General features: G+C 36.7%; 1 long non-coding RNA gene across 1 annotated transcript in view; it reads left to right on the forward strand.

Annotated features, from left to right (window-relative positions):
- The window catches only part of LOC128546972 (uncharacterized), a 50822-nt gene extending 43843 nt beyond the window's left edge, over window positions 1-6979 (forward strand). The window contains exons 2-3 of the long non-coding RNA XR_008366234.1: window positions 4821-4949; window positions 6761-6979. This is a non-coding gene — a long non-coding RNA (uncharacterized LOC128546972). The remainder of the gene's footprint in view (window positions 1-4820; window positions 4950-6760) is intronic.
- The last annotated feature ends 9829 nt before the right edge of the window (window positions 6980-16808 follow it).

Consider the following 16808-nt stretch of genomic DNA (forward strand, 5'->3'; position numbering starts at 1 on the left):
TATTATCTAAATTAATTTTAATTATCATAGTAAATTATTTTAACAGAATAATACAAAAGTCATCAATAGATTTGTTTTCGAATGGCTAGAAAACCCCTATAGGTCAGGCTATGTGTCTGGTTACTGGACGGCTAGAACACAGGCTAAACTTCTAGTTAACAGACAGCTAGACACTGCTCTTTATTTATAGTTGTGTGTTATTTAAATATTATCTGTGAATAGCTAAGTTTACATTTGGGTGTTAGCTATGAATAGCTAAGTTTATATTTGGGTGTAATCATTTAACTATTAGCTGTGAATAGCTATTGAACAAAAGAATATTTTAAAACATGCCATATTCTGAAATACCTACATTTCTCTTATGATTCCTGGATTCTGTTTCTAAAATGACTTCTAGTTCAATGTAGCCAGAGCAAGTTCAATAACATCATCTGATTGCACTTAGATGACCTGACATGAAACATTTGATTTTTTCTAGATTTCCATGTTATAACTTTTAAGGTTTAGCAGTATATCACAAAACAACAGATTTTTTAGCGAATGAATAGCATCTTGACGCACAACTTATCTGTCCAATACATGTTTTACTGTTCTGTCCCACAGAGTTGGATACTTAAAATATTCTTAATGAGTTGTCCCCCTTTAAATAAGAATGTCATTTGTAAAGAAATAGGTGTAAACTATTGTCAAAATGATGTTTTACCTAGTTATGTAAAGTTTAAACACTCGCACGATGTTGCAAATGAATCAAAACGAAGGCATCTAACAGCTTTTTAAAGATGGTGAGTTTTTAAAGGCGCTGGACTGTCCAGAAGTGTGGCCCCTTCATGTAGTCCCTTTCCGGAATTCAATACATATATGAATGAATTGACAATGGCTTTGTACAATAATATAAGTGTTTTATATGCTGTTTTATATGCTTTCTGTGATTTGAAGACGTTCGAACTTTTTTCTCCAAAACATGGACCTATACCTTAAGTTATATGCGTATCATTACATATTCACTCTACTTCCATGTTCAGGCTCAAAGTACAGTCATGTGACCCGAGGCTGAACAGCTGAGATATAAGAATCACTGAATATGCAAGTTTTACTTCAGTTATCCTTTACTACAGTCCAAGTTCTTACTCGAGAAACTGGAAACTAGCTGTAAATTTCCTTAAAACATTTATAATTCCATTTGTAAGTCCAATTTCTTCTGCAACCAAACAACTGCAAACCTACCGTTATCTTCATATGTTTCCGCGTCTCTTACGGAAACGCACCAAAAACAAGGTGCAGATTGTCAAACTAAGGAAAATCGTTGCTATTGAGACAAAAAACGCAAATTTGCAGTATTATAAATTCGTTATAAAGGTTTTTGACGTGATATATGGTGGGCATATAGCCTGCTGAGATTCATATAACCCTTGGCTATCGCCTCTGGTTATATGAACCACAGTCAGGCTATATGCCCACCGTATATCCTGTCAAAAACCTTTATAACTAATAGTGTCTTTTTAATTTGTAGTTTCAGGCGAGCTGTTGTGATTCGCCTGTGTTTGTAATCCGATCGATAGTGCTTTGTCAGCAATTTGATTTATAGACCATCAAAATCGTATATAATTTATTGTCAAATGCTACGAAAACATGTTCACAATGTTTGACCTTAGACTGGTTTGATAATTGGCTGTCAGGAGTCAAAATGTAGGTCATGAAGGAAATCTTGGAAGGGTTCCAGAGGCCACATTTTTAACCTGATGTTCTTGTTACTGTCAGTAAAGTAGGTCAAGTTTGAAATTTGGATATTTGAAGTAAAAAAACAAGGTCAAGGTCACAGGCTCAAATAGTAAAAAATAAAATGGCCAAATTTTCTTCTTTATTTTCTCCTTTATCTTTCTGAAAAATGGTCAGAATGTTTTTTTTAGCTCCCATGAACTTTGTTCAGGGTGAGCTGTCAGTAAAGGTGGATACTCTAGCATCTGTTGTCCATTGTCCTGCCTCCTGTGTCAACATTTTTACTTAAACGTCTTAACCTCTGAAACTTCTAGTCAAAATTACACCAAACTTGGTCAGTAGCATTCTTGCATGAACTTCTATCAATTTCGTTCAAACATTTCACCTTGGCCACTTTTAGGGGCCTCCAGAGGTAAAAATGGAATAATACCTTAAAAGAACTTCTTCTCATGAACCCCTCGATGGATCTTCATCAAACTTGGTCTGTTGCATCTTTATAAGGTCATCTCCCAAATTTGTTAAATCAAGGATGTTACTACTGTTACACACAATATACATGTGCATATAATATTTTGTCAAAGTACCACCCTAAAAAGCAGCCCGACTGCACCAAATAAACTCAATATTTCAAAAAATTTCTCCCACCAGTGGGATGCACCTCCAACACCCACCCCCTTTGTGTTTGGGTACGCCTTGCGAATAGGGGCACTTGGCCCCTGTGAATAAGGGCTGCTAGTGCCAAAATTAGAAATACCTCTTAAAGACTTCTTCTCATAAACTGCTTGATAGATCTTCATCAAACTTGGTCTGTAGCATCATTATAATGTCCTCTCCTAGGTTTGTTTATATTAAGCCACTAGAGCTAAAATAGAAAAAAATCTGTAAAAGACTTCTCAGGAACAGCCCAAAGGATCTTCATCAGACTTTGTCTGTAGCATTGTTATAAAGTCCTCTGCCAATTTTATACATATGGGGTCTCTTTTAGGGTCACTAGAGATTAAGTTACAATTAAGTTACGTATACCTATGTAAATTTAAGTGCATGAATCATAAATTACCTATAGAAAAAGGAAGATTTTACAATATTGCCAGAGAACAAAGAATCTGTCAATTATGTGATAATAACCTGTTAGGCGATGAATTTCATTACCTCTTTAATTGTACATTTTTTAATAATGTTAGAAAAAAATATATTGATGACTACTACTTTAAACGTCCTAATGCTTTTAAATTTTCCAAACTTATGAATTGCGAAGATAGAATGACTTTACTTAAATTGGCAGTGTTTTGTAAAAACATAGTCTTGCTTTAGATAATTTGCTAATTTTGAGGTGATGGGCCCGTAATCAAACTCGGTAATAACCAAGTGTTTGCTTGTTCTTAAGCGACTTGGCATTATTTGGGTGCAGATTATTTAGTGAGTTTATAGTTTGCCAATTGTGTTTCCGGGCCCACTACCTTAACAACATTTTTCATCCTCAACTTTACTTAAATTGGCAGTTTTTCTGTAAAATATATTGTCTAGTCTTAGATAATTTGCTAGTGTTGGGGTGATGGATCCGAAATCAAACTGGGTAACAACCGAGTGTTTCCTTATTTTTCTCGGGCTTGTAGATTATTTAGAGGGTTTATAGTTTACCAATTGTGATTCCGGGTCCACTATCTTAATAAAATTTCTCATCCTCCTTGTACACAGTTCGCAATAATGCCATATTGTTTCAAATGCAATGTTGTATGTTACATTGTTTGTAATGTTTATGTCAGATGCCCATAAGGGCCTTGACTTTTGAATAAAACTTGAAAACTTGGAACTTTAAATAACTTCTCTAGATCTCATGAACTGGATGGACACTATTATAGGGTTTTCTCCTAATTTGTTCAAATGGAGATGATTGGCCCCTTTTAGGGACTACCAGAGCTAAAATTACAAATGCCTTTAAATGACTCCTTCAGATGAACCACTTGATTGATCTTCATCAAACTTGATTTTTAGCATCATTATGAGGTCATTCACCAACAGTGTTCAGTTGGGGGCACGCTTGAACCTTCTACACAGGTGAGTGCTTCAGAGTCAATGACCCTATTGTTTGAAAATTCACAAAAATGACAATTTCTCAAAACCGTTTACAAATATTGCTTTGAAACCTTGTAGGATGGTTCAAATACAAATTTTACACCCTATGTTGAGTACTCGCCCCCTAGTGAACTTAACCTTGAAGAAATTAGGATTTTTTAGATTCTTTGACTTTTGAAAATTCACAAAAATAACAGCTTTTCAAAAAATTGTTACAGATATAGTTTTGAAACTTTGTAAGATGGTTTTAATTGATTTTAATTTTGCACCTATTTCATAAGTCAAAGCTCCGGAGGGCGAGACAGGCAGTGATCTTTTACAAATGACATTCATTTTGAAAGAGAGACAACCTTTTCAGAATATTTACGTATCCATCATATGCAATGGCATATAAGGCGGAATATGTAATATGCAGTAAACAAACTTTATGGGATGATTGCCTGTGGTCAGTGGTCAATAGATGATTCCTGTTTTTCTTGAGGTCAGCAGTGAATTTCTTACTGAAAATGTTTTCCTCTTCATAATTAGGGAAGGCTTGGGCCTACTGTGATCAAACCATGTAGGGTAATTGTCTGCATCCTGAAGATGATCTCTAATATTTTGGGTGCTATGTAGGTCAAAGATCAAGGTTACATTGATCTTTAAACTGAATCAGTAAATGGATAAGACTTAGGACTGTAGAGGTCAAATATGTAAGGATACCTGTATTCAGTAGATGACTCCTTGAGATCAGGGTGGATTTGAGACTGAAAACAGTTGTTCTGAGTGCTTTGTCTTATATAGTCAAACATCAAAGAATGATTGGGTTTGGTGAGTAGTTGCCATTTAGGGCAAAGATCAAGAAATCTTTCACTTTGAGGGTGAAAATAATTCCGAGTTAATAAGTGTAGATGGCCAATGGTTGTCAATATAACACACCTATGACAGGCCATCATGGGAGCATTTTTACAAACACTTTGTTTATTAAAAATATTTATTTTTTGTTTATTCAGATTATTGCCATAATTTATTATCTTCAGTCTCCTTTACAGGAAGTGGCTATGTAAAGGACACTGATATAAAGACATTGCTGGATGTATTTCCTGGTGGCAACTTCAGACCAACAGAAGTGTTTGGGGTAGCAGTATTTACCACTATTGATCTGGAAACCACTGACCTAAGTAAGTTGTTGATTACAGTTACAATTGTTTGTGGGGGCCTCCGAGTGTTAAGAGTTGTTAAGGTTGCTGACTTCAAATCACTTGCTCCTTATCGATGTGGGTTTGAGCCTCACTCTGGGCATTTAATTCTTCATGTGAGGAAGCCATCCAGCTGGCTTACGAAAGGTCGGTGGTTCTACTCGGGTTCCTACTTGTGATGAAGTAATGCACAGAGAGGCACCTGGGACTGTCCACCATCAAAGCTGGAAAGTTGTCATATGACCTGTGACATATGTCAGTGCAACGTTAAACCCAACAAAATAAATAAATACAATTGTTATGAGATACATTCACAGCCATTATGGTATCAGATACTTTTACAGCTACTATGGAGCCCGCCCGCTTAGCTCAGTAGGTAGAGCATTGGTCAACGGATCACGGGGTCATGAGTTCAGTCCTCTGGCGTGGCGTATGTTCTCTGTGACTATTTGATAAATGACATTGTGTCTGAAATCATTAGTCCTCCACCTCTGATTCATGTGGGGAAGTTGGCAGTTACTTGCGGAGAACAGGTTTGTACTGGTACAGAATCCAGGAACACTGGTTAGGTTAACTGCCCGCCGTTACATGACTGAAATACTGTTGAAAAACAGCGTTAAACCCGAAACAAACGAACAGCTACTATGGTGTCAGATACACTCAACAGCAATTATAATGTCAGAAATAGTCACATACAGCCATCAGGTGTCACATGTGTACACTCGCAGCCATAATGGTATCACATACACTCGCAGTCATTATGGTGGCAGATACACTAGCAGATACACTTAAGCTATTATGGTGTCAGATACACTCAGTAGCAATCATAATGTCAGTCACACACAGCCATTATGGTGTCAGGTACACTCAAGGCCATTATGGTGTCAGATACACACACAGCCATTATGGTGTCAGGTACACTCAAGGCCATTATGGTGTCAGATACACTCAGAGCAATAATAATGTCAGATATAGTCACACAAAGCCGTCACTGTGTCAGACACACTCACAGCCATTATGATATCACATATAATTACAACTGTTCTGGTGTCAGATACAGTTGCAGTCATTACACAACCATATCAGTGTAAGATACACTTAAAGCTATTTATAATGGTGTCAGATACAATCAGTCATAATAGTGGATTTGATTCACACTTAAAAATGTTCTGGGCCGATGCTCTAGCCGTAACACACTTGACAGTCAATTCAAAGGTCCTGGGTTCAAATCCTGGTCCAGGGATTGGAAATTTCTGAGATGTTCTAGAGTGCTCCCACCTAACTAAGAGGCCTGCACTGGTTCTTCCCAGGAAAGACAGTATGTATCGGTGCTATACACCGGGCATGTTAAAGAACCAGACTGTCTATTTGCAAAGAGCTAGGCTAAGTTAGCCGGACAGGCCTGTATCTAAAATGGATTTCTCTCTGTTTGTTCTGGGGGCTTTATCTGACTTTGTCCCACTGGTCAGATCTCTCTGTGTCTGTATTAGTAGAGGATGAATTTCATGCCCTGTGTGGCTACGTTTGCTATATGTAAAGCGCCTTTAAACGTGTTGATCATTAAAAGGGCGCTATATAAATCTGGTATAATTTAATAATGTTCTTCAACATCATTTTCCTCATCATCTTAACGTCTACGTCCCCGCAAGGGGGTTCGACGGTCACGGAAGATAGATAGTCACGGAAGATAGATCATATGTTCAGAACTCTGGAACAACTATTTCATGAATTTTGTCCCGTTTTTCCATAGAATTTCAGTTCAGCTTTTGATGTTGATTATTTTTATTTTCTAGGAAAATGTTGGATGCTTTAAAAATCATCCCTTCACTGTACAGCTTTGTTGATGAGATGTATAAGAAAGGATACCACTGTCAGTATGGAGGGAAATAACCTTAATGCTTAGAAGGAGGCGGAGATGTCAGATTCCTCTTCACCTCAAAGTCACCATGACAACTAACAGCAACATGAAAGGGGTGACAGTATGGATGAAAGTGGCTGGAAAAAAAATTGCAAATCAAGGTTGGTCCTTCATTTGAAAGATTGTGCTTAGAGACTGTAGACTGAAGAACTCTGAACATGCATCCTACGTGTTACCCATCCCCTTCTTCCAAAAACTGTCTAAAAATTCCATATGAAGATATTGGCAGAAATTAAAAGACCTACCGTGACCTCGTGTTCAAAATGGTTTCCAGTCAATACTTGAAGAATGTTTGGATCTAAGGCTGTCGGGTAAACCAGCTGTAATTGCTAAATAGTTTAGATAACCAGTTACAACGTCATATATTGTAGGGTGATACTTTTTCTCCTGGTGTTTCATGCTTTCTAGTCGTTTGATTCAAATATCCCATGAAAATAAAACCAAAAGTAGGATCCAGAAGAAAAAAATTTGATCTAAAATCACAATACAAACTACTGAACATGTCAAAGGATGAATCGCGGCTGACGTATATGGTATATAAAAGTATACAACTTTTGGTGTGTTTCAAAACTGTGCAGACTGATAATTAGAGCAAACAAAAAAAACAAAAAATGAAGTTCCTTTTTTGATTGAAATCCAGTTTTGATGACTATAGGAATGCGCTTTTCCGTCCGTCCGTCATTCTGTCCGTGCGTCCTTCCGTCCGTCCTCTATTTCGTGTCTGGTCCATAACTCTGTCATCCATGAAGGGATTTTAATATTACCTGGCACAAATGTTCCCCATGTTAAGACAACGTGTCATGCGCAAAACCCGGACCCCTAGCTGAAAGGTCAAGGTCACAATTTGAGGTCAAAGGTCAATAGAGCTTTTTTCCTGTCCGGTCCATAACTCTGTCATCCATGAAGGGATTTTAATGTTACTTGGCACAAATTAATGTATCTCATAATAAGACGATGTGTCATGTTTCAGATCCCTAGCTCAAAGGTCAAGGTCACACTTGGCAGTCAAATGTTAACATGGCATGAACAGAGTCTGTTTCGTGTCCAGTCCATAACTCTGCCATCCATGAAGGTCTTTTAATATTACTTGGCACAAATGTTCCCCATGATAAGATGACGTGTCATGCGCAAAACCCCAACCCCTAGCTCAAAGGTCAAGGTCACAATTGGAGGTCAAAGGTCAATAGGGTTTTTTTCCTGTCCGGTCCAGAACTCTGACATCCATCAAGGGATTTTAATATTACTTGGCATAAGTGTTCCCCATGATGGAACGACATGTCATGCGCAACACCCAGAACCCTAGCTTAAAGGTCAAGGTCACACTTAGAGATCAAAGGTTAATGGAACATTTTTCCTGTCTGGTGTATAACTTTGTCATGCAAAACAGGATTTGAATATTACTTGGCACAAATGTTCATCACTATGAGAGGGATTGTCATGCTCAGGAATCTGGTCCCTAGGTCGACGGTCAAGGTCACACACAGATGCCAAAGGTCAGATACAAGAATGACTTTGTCTGGAACACTTCTTCATGCATGGAGGGATTTTGATGTAACTTGGCATAAATGTTCACGATCATGAGACCTATCTCTACCTGGTAAAGAGTTTTGTGTGGACTTATATGGATTTTTTTTTCTTCTTTTTTTTTTTTTACTATAAATAATGTTACCTTTTTGGTAATCGACCACAAATGCTGTATACGAAAACAACTATAGGGTTTTATATATACAAATTTTAATCCATGTCTTTTGTTTATAACATACTGTATATATAGTACAATATTGTTTATACATCATTGACAGATATCAGTTCATTATGCTATACTGCAGTAGAGAAAATTAGGTGCCTTCCAGTAGGGGACTTTGTATTGCATGGCAATACTTCATTCACTTGTTTATCAAAATTTGTAGTATTTTGACAATTTCTCTTACACCATTGGATAGATTTTCACCAAACCTAACAGGAGTAATCAATACCTAGTCATCGGCATGTTACAGTTCAGTGATTTACAGCAGAGTTATAACACTAGATTGGTCATATTTTCCAGTGTTCACACTTCTTGCTGTTAACCATTAGGCTGAATTCACCAAATCTCACATGTATTTAGTGTGAAACCTAGTTGCATTGTCTTGTTCTGATTTAATGATTTCCAGCAGTCGCGACGCTTTATTTGTCTTTACTACTGCTCTTATATACCTCTGGTTAGAATCCTACCAAACTTAACAGGAGTTATCACTGTCAAGCCTAGGTGTGGATATCATATACAGTACAACCTCTCCAGAGCAGCCTTCTCTTAAGCAAAAAAACCTCTGTAAGAACATGATTAAAATTTCCCTAAGCTGAAATACTATCAGATTTACCTCTTTAGAACAACAACCTCTACATAACAGTTAATATTTGTATCTCCCAAAGAGTGTTGCTCTACAGAGGATGCACTGTATATATATATATATATATATATATATATATATTTCAGCGATTTTCCCTGGAGTTATGGCCCTTAATTTGAGGTGTTTTACAATTTCTGAGTGGGGAGACGTGGATTTTTTTTTGCGTTTTCACTCCCAGATTTTGACAGAAGGCCATTGTGACCCCTTTGTTTTTGACTCTTGGGGGTCATTTTCACTGTTAGGGGTCATTTATAAATTACGGGTTCAGAAAGTAGGAAATAGAAATAAATGCTCTGAGTAGCCAGACACTTTGTGTTTATATGCTAACACAGCTGCAACTTAATTTTTGATTCCCTGCCATGAGTGGTGGGAGGTTAAAGGAATGGTCTCAGTCCTTTTGTCCGTCTGTCCTTCTGTCCGTCCGTAACACTTTCGTGTCCGATTCATATCTCCTAAACCCCTTGGAGGATTTTCATAAAACTTAAATCAAATTAACATCTCATCAAGACGATGTACAGAACTCATGAGTCAGCCATGTCGGCTCAAGGTCAAGGTCACAACTCAAGGTCAAAGGTTTAAGCCTTCCATTTTGTGTCCGCTCTGTATCTCCTAAACCCCTTGAAGGAAAATTATGAAACTTCGGTCAAATGATCACCTCATCAAGACAATATGCCCAACCCATGAGTCAGCCATGCTGTCTCAATGCCAGCTCAAGGTCAAGGTCATAAATCAAAGTGAAAGGTTTTAGCCTTCCCTTTCGTGTCTGCTCTGTATCTCCTAAACCCCTAGAAGATTTTCATGAAACTTTGGTCAAATGATCACCTCATCAAGACGATGTTCAGAACTCATAAGTCAGCCATGTCGGCCAAAGGTCAAGGTCACAACTCGAGGTTAAAGGTTTAAGCCTTCCATTTTGTGTCTGCTCTGTATCTTCTAAACATCTTGAAGGAATTTTATAAAACTTGGGTCAAATGATCACCTCATCAAGACAATGTGCATAACTAATGAGTCAGCCATGCTGTCTCAATGTCAAGGTCACAACTCTGGGTCAAAGGTTTGAGCCCACCATTTTGTGTCTGCTCTGTATCTCCTTATCCTCTTGAAGCATTCTTATGAAACCTGGGTCAAATGATAACCTATTCAAGATGATGTGCAGAACAGATGAGTCAGTCATACCAGCTCAAGGTCAAGGTCACAACTTGGGGTCAAAGGTTTCAGCTTCCGTATTTTGTGTTGTCTCTGTATCTCCTAAACCCCTTGAAGGATTTTCATCAAACTTGGATCAAATGATCACTTCATCAAGGTCAGCCATATCAACTCAAGGTCAAGGTCACAACTCACCTAGTGAACACGATAGAGACCACAATCTGCGTTTGATTTTAATCAAACTTGCACACAACTTGCACTGGCGTAATATCTCATTACCTTTCAAAAACTTGCCAGATCCCATCATGGGTTCCAGAGTTATGGCCCCTTAAAGGGCCAAAGTTTGCTATTTTTGGCTTGTGAACACGATAGAGACAACATTTTGCAATCAGCTTTAATCAAACTTGCATATAACTTGAATTTGCATTATGTCTTGGTTCCTTTCGAAAACTGGCCAAATCCCATCATGGCTTCCAGAGTTATGGCCCCTTAAATTCTATTTTGGCCTTTTCAGCCATATAGAGGTTTCATTTATGCTTTGATTTGATACAGACTGTGTGTGCAAGCGTGCGTCCGGTTACTTATTGTCCGGGCCGTAACTCTTTCATCCATGAAGTGATTTTGAAATCACTTGGCATAAATGTTCACCATAATGAGATAACATGTCATGAGCAAGACCCAGACCCCTAGCTCCAAGGTCAAGGTCACACTTAGAGGTCAAAGGTTATCATGGTCTGTTTTGTGTCCGGTCCATGACTCTGCCATCCATGAAGGGATTTTCAAATAACTTAGCATAAATGTTTACTATAATGAGAAGATGTGTCATGCGCAAGACCCAGACCCCTACCTCCAAGGTCAAGGTCACACTTAGAAGTCAAAGGTTAACAGGGTCTGTTTCGTGTCCGGTCCATAACTCTGCCATTCATCAAGGGATTTTGAAATTACTTGTCGTAAATGTTCCTCATAATGAGACAACGTGTCATGCGCAAGATCCAGACTCATAGCTCCAAGGTCAAGGTCACACTTAGAGGTTAAAGGTTAACAGGGTCTGTTTATTGTACAGTCCATAACTCTGCCATTGATGAAGGGATTTTGAAATTACTTGGCATACATGTTTCCTATAAGGAGATGAGGTGTTATACACAAGACTCAGACCCCTAGCTCCAAGGTCAAGGTCACACTTAGAAGTCTAAGGCTTTTCTTGTCTAGTTCATAGCTCTGCCATTTATCATGAGATTTGAAAATAATTTGAAACAAATGTTATCCATATTGAGAATGTGTTTCACGCTTACAACCCGGGCCTCTTAGGTCAAGGTCAAGGTCAGGAAATGATGTGTGATTTTTTTACGCTTACAGCTGTAGCATTCTTGGGCATGCTTCGGGGGCATTTGTCACCAATAGTGACAGCTTTTGTTTATTCTATCTTCCTAAATTTTGATCAGAATGTTAACATGAAGTCTTGGACAAGTTCTTATCTGGGTCATGTGAGGTAAAAAACTAGATCACTAGGTCAAATCAAAGAAAATGTTTGTTTACACTCAAGATGCCACGTTATTTGGTCCAGTCTTTTGAAAATTGGTCAGAATATTTGTTTCCATGTAATCACTAGGTAAAACATGTTTACACTGTTATGGTGTGTTACACAGATGAGCGACCTAGGGCCATCTTGGTCCTCTTCTTGAGATTAGTATAGGAAGACAGAATTTTAGGCTCTCTTTGCAATTATTAACATATGTAGTACACAAATAGTCCATTTTCTCTCTGTCGAGGGGCCACTCTAACGTACCTTAAGTCATATAATGTCAAAAAACGTGGCTGCCAGGGAGCGTGGTCACTTTTCTCTTTATGTACCGTATTTTGGTGTGTATAGGTCGCACTTTTTCTACCCATTTTGCTGCCTGAAAAAGTTCCTGCGACCTATACGACAGAACATTGCCAGCAGAGTTTTTTTTTCGGGCCAATTTTCTGACCGTAGCTCTCGCAAAATTACGTGCATCTGTTACGAACGAACAAAATGGATACAAAATATCAATATCGGCGGCCTTTCAACCAATAGCGGTTACTTTCAATAAAATATATCGTAAATAACCCATACAGACTATTAAAATTACGAATTACTTTAATTCAAAGATGTTTTTGCAATTTCAATTACGTTTGTTTCTACTTGCGTTTTACTGGACGCCATTGACATGTACTCCGGGTTGGATAAAATCCGGACAGATCCGTCATCATTTCCAAACATTGTTTATACTAATTTTTAGCGTATTAAAAAACTTAAAAGATAATTTTTTTACTTTTGATTTTTAAATAAAAGAAAAAAAAATCCAAAAAGAGATATTTTGTTAATCTCAGAATCAAAAGAACGCGGTTAATTACATGACGCGGAAAGGTGTTATAATTGCTGTGCAAACAATTCACATTTAAACTTGCATAATTACAGAATGCAAACGCAAACCGTCTGCTGCCAATTAGTGTCAAAAAGCCGCTTTTCTTTGATGTAGTCTGTTACCGATACTACTGTTGGTACGAAACGGTTGGGATCAAAAATAACACTGTCCGATTTCCACCAATCAGGTTCTGATAATAATTCAGTCCGCAGCATCAATATGGCCGCCGCCATAACTTTTTTGCCGGTAAATATTAAATATTGCTGGGGAAAAAGTCCGAAACTTGCGACTAATACGCTAGAACTTAAATTTTCCGACCATTTCCAGAGCAAAAATTAGATGCAGACTATACATTACCGCGACCTATACACACCAAAATACGGTATACTATTCTTGAAGTTATCCAGATTATTGCCCTAAGGTAAAAAAAATTGGCCAGGCCCCTGTATCTGACATTTACACACTGTAGGCTTTTATATTAGAAACTTTGAAAATCTTCTCTGAATCAGTAATAGAGCCTTGATATATAGTGTGTGATATCAGATTTGTAATTTCTATCATAATTGTTCAAATTATTGCCCTAGGTTCAAAAGTGTGTGTGACATGTAAATAATATAGTATAACAGAGAAGAAACCTAACTCTGCACTAATACAAACACACTTGAAGCCTTGTACACAGGTGAGCGCTATAGGGTGAATGACCCTCTTGTTTAAATGTACATTGTAACACTTTCTACTCCCGGACTACCTGGAGAAATATGTTATGCATACAATAATTATAAAAGAAATAACAAAATGTCTTCTGCAAAATAGAATTTGAACAGGCAAGGTTCATGTAATATAGGAAAAAACGTGCTGTTCAATTAAGAATAACCTGTCTTAAATGTTTTTTTTCTACTTATTATGAACAGTTTGGTGTATTCTTTATGATAAACCAAGGTGGTGTAAAAAAATTAAAACAAAAATTTAACCCAAGGGTTGTTTCAGAGGGCTTATTATAATATGCGTATTGCCTTAATTGCACTGTGAATTGGAGTATAAACTCACAATGGTGTGCTAATATTTTCGTTGTACTTTTAGGAGACATCTTTGATTTTTCTCTGACATCAGACATGAAGGTAGCCAGGTTAAGAAGTTGACACAGTTCCTGCAGAGTTACAGACAGCTATGGAATCTGAAAGGTAATGCAGGTCTAGTTAAAAAAAGTGTACCCATTGACCTATCTCACTAAGATATGTATCAAACAAAGCAATATCTTTCAGAAATCTCTGCTCGTTTCCTGTCTTTATAATGATAAAACAGTTCTCACTCTATTTAATAGTATATGGAATCCATAATTACTACAATGAATGTAAGAGGCTTAGGAAACTCTAGTAAAAGAAAACAAGTTTTTCAATGGTTAAAGTCCACAAAAGCATCAATATTTCTGTTACAAGAAACTCATTTACCAGAAAATAAAAGTAAATTTTGGGAATTAGACTGGAATGGAAAAGCATTTTTCAGTGGAACTAGCTCCAATAGTGAAGGTGTAGCTATCCTTCTAAACATATCAGAACCATACAAAATTATAAACTATAAAGAAATAGTCAAAGGTCGTCTTGTGGCACTAGATTTAAATTATAAAGATCAAGATATTACTATATCAACATATCGTCATGTCAGTGCAGTAACTCAATAAGTGCATATATATTATATAAGCACTTATTGAGTTATTGCGCTGACATGACGATATATGGTCCAAGTAATGATGATGAGCATTTTTTCAAAAAACGTGAAAACTTTTTACTTGAAAATGACGACAAAAATTTTATTATTGGGGGAGATTTTAATGTTGTCTTAGATCCGTTAATAGATAAAAGAAATGGCCGCTTACATACACATACTAAATCTAGGAATAAATTGAAAAATATCATGAGGGATTGTTGTCTAACGGATATATGGCGAAAATTGAATGGAACCTCACACCAATATACATGGACCTCAAATGCAAAACCCAAAGTATACTGCAGACTTGATTTCTTTATTGTTTCAGAGTACATTTGCATATATGAACACGTGTACTTTATTTAAGAATTGAATGCTATTTTATGTGCGTTTATACGGGTATAAAGCGCATTGGGACTTTCATGAATCGATCAAGCGATTCTTGGCCTACCAGTGTGGTTCATACCCATATGAACGCACAAAAGAAAATCAAAATAAAGGTCAAGATATTGATCTTTCCGCCATCCTATAACAGAACAGTCAAAAACGCCCGCCCACGTTCAGATATAATTCGCCTTCGGATAAAAATACAACTTCTGGTTTTTGTTTGAAATATTTTAACCCCAGTGAAAATTCATACAGTCGTGTTCTGTGATCTGTGACACCAGAAAAATTAGTTAAAGCTATAATTAAATGTTCTTTTTCAAAGTTTTGGCGTCCAATTTTGAAATAATTTTTGGAACGTGACCATTCTGTTCATGTTTTTGGTGAAGGACGTCAGTTTACGCGTGCAATCTCGCGGAAAGGGTCGTCATTGATATTATTACTCTAATGTTGTTTTTATGAAAATTAACGCATTTGTCTTTCCATATAAAATGTATAATGAATGCAATTTTTGTATACAACAAATAAGTTTGGAAACAGAACTCATGTAATTAATTTGTGAATAACAAATTTCGTCCTGCCTAGTCCAAGTCCTTCCAAAATGTCAGCCCCACTCCTCTCCCCGACCCCGATTTGTAACGTTTATCAACTTATATAGACCTTTCTTTACATTCCGAACCGTTTGTGAATATTTTGTTCTAAACTAAAGAAGCATAGTTTTGATTAGAAAAGTCACCAAAATTTGCTCTAAAATTTCCACTGGGAGGCTCCCCGGACCCTGCCGGAGGGGATTCCTCCTACCACACTCTCGCCTTGAGTAACATCTAAATTGGTCACGCTACGCCCCTGACAATAATGCAATACTGACACAAGAAGTTAAATTTTATAGATCACTATATAAAGAAAAACCTCAAGTCCAGTCAGATATAAACTTCTATAGAAAGAAGATATTATTAAATTATCTACGGAAGAACAAACTTTATGTGAAGGTGAATTCACAGAAAACGAATGCAAACTTGCACTCTTTCAAATGAAAAATCAGAAATCTCCTGGGTCTGACGGATTGACTACTGAATTTTTTAAACTATATTGAAGTGATATTAAAACTTATTTTTTGAATGGTATAAATTTTGCCTATAGGAAAGGTGAACTCTCAGAATTACAGAAACAAAGTATAATAACACTCTTACCCAAAACAGATAAAGATCAAACAAATCTCTCGAAATGGAGACCAATAAGTCTACTAAATATTGACTACAAAATAGCAACAAAAGCAATCTCTAATCGAATAAAAAAAGTTCTTAACAAGATAATTAGTCATGAACAAACATGCTTTATCAAGGGACGCTATATTGGAGAGAATGTCCGTCTAATTTTTGAAATCATAGAATATATTGAAAGCAAAAATGAATCTACCTTACTCTTTTTCTCAGATTACAGAAAAGCTTTTGATAGCTTAAATCATGAATTTATCATACAATGTTTGAACTATTTTAATTTTGGTCCATCACTTATAGACTGGGTAAAACTCTTCTATAAAAATATAAGCAGTATTATGATAAATAACGGATATCTGACAAAAAATTTCCCTATAAAACAAGGTGTAAGACAAGGATGCCCTTTATCTTCGTCCTTATTCATAATATGTATTCAACTTCTTACAAATGAAGTAGCCAGAGACACAGAAATTAAAGGAATAAAAATAAATAATACAGAGATAAAACAAACCCTTTTTGCAGATGATGCTACATATATAAATAATGGAGAAAAAACTTCCTTTGAAAAACTGATAAAAGTTATAAATGAATTTGGTAAAATATCTGGATTAGCATTAAATACATCAAAATCTATAGTATTAAAACTGGGAACCCTTAAAAACATTAAATTGAACTATGCAGAAAATATGAATTTT

The sequence above is a fragment of the Mercenaria mercenaria genome, chromosome 11 (genome assembly GCF_021730395.1).
Source record: "Mercenaria mercenaria strain notata chromosome 11, MADL_Memer_1, whole genome shotgun sequence".
NCBI classification, from domain to species: Eukaryota; Metazoa; Mollusca; class Bivalvia; order Venerida; family Veneridae; genus Mercenaria; species Mercenaria mercenaria.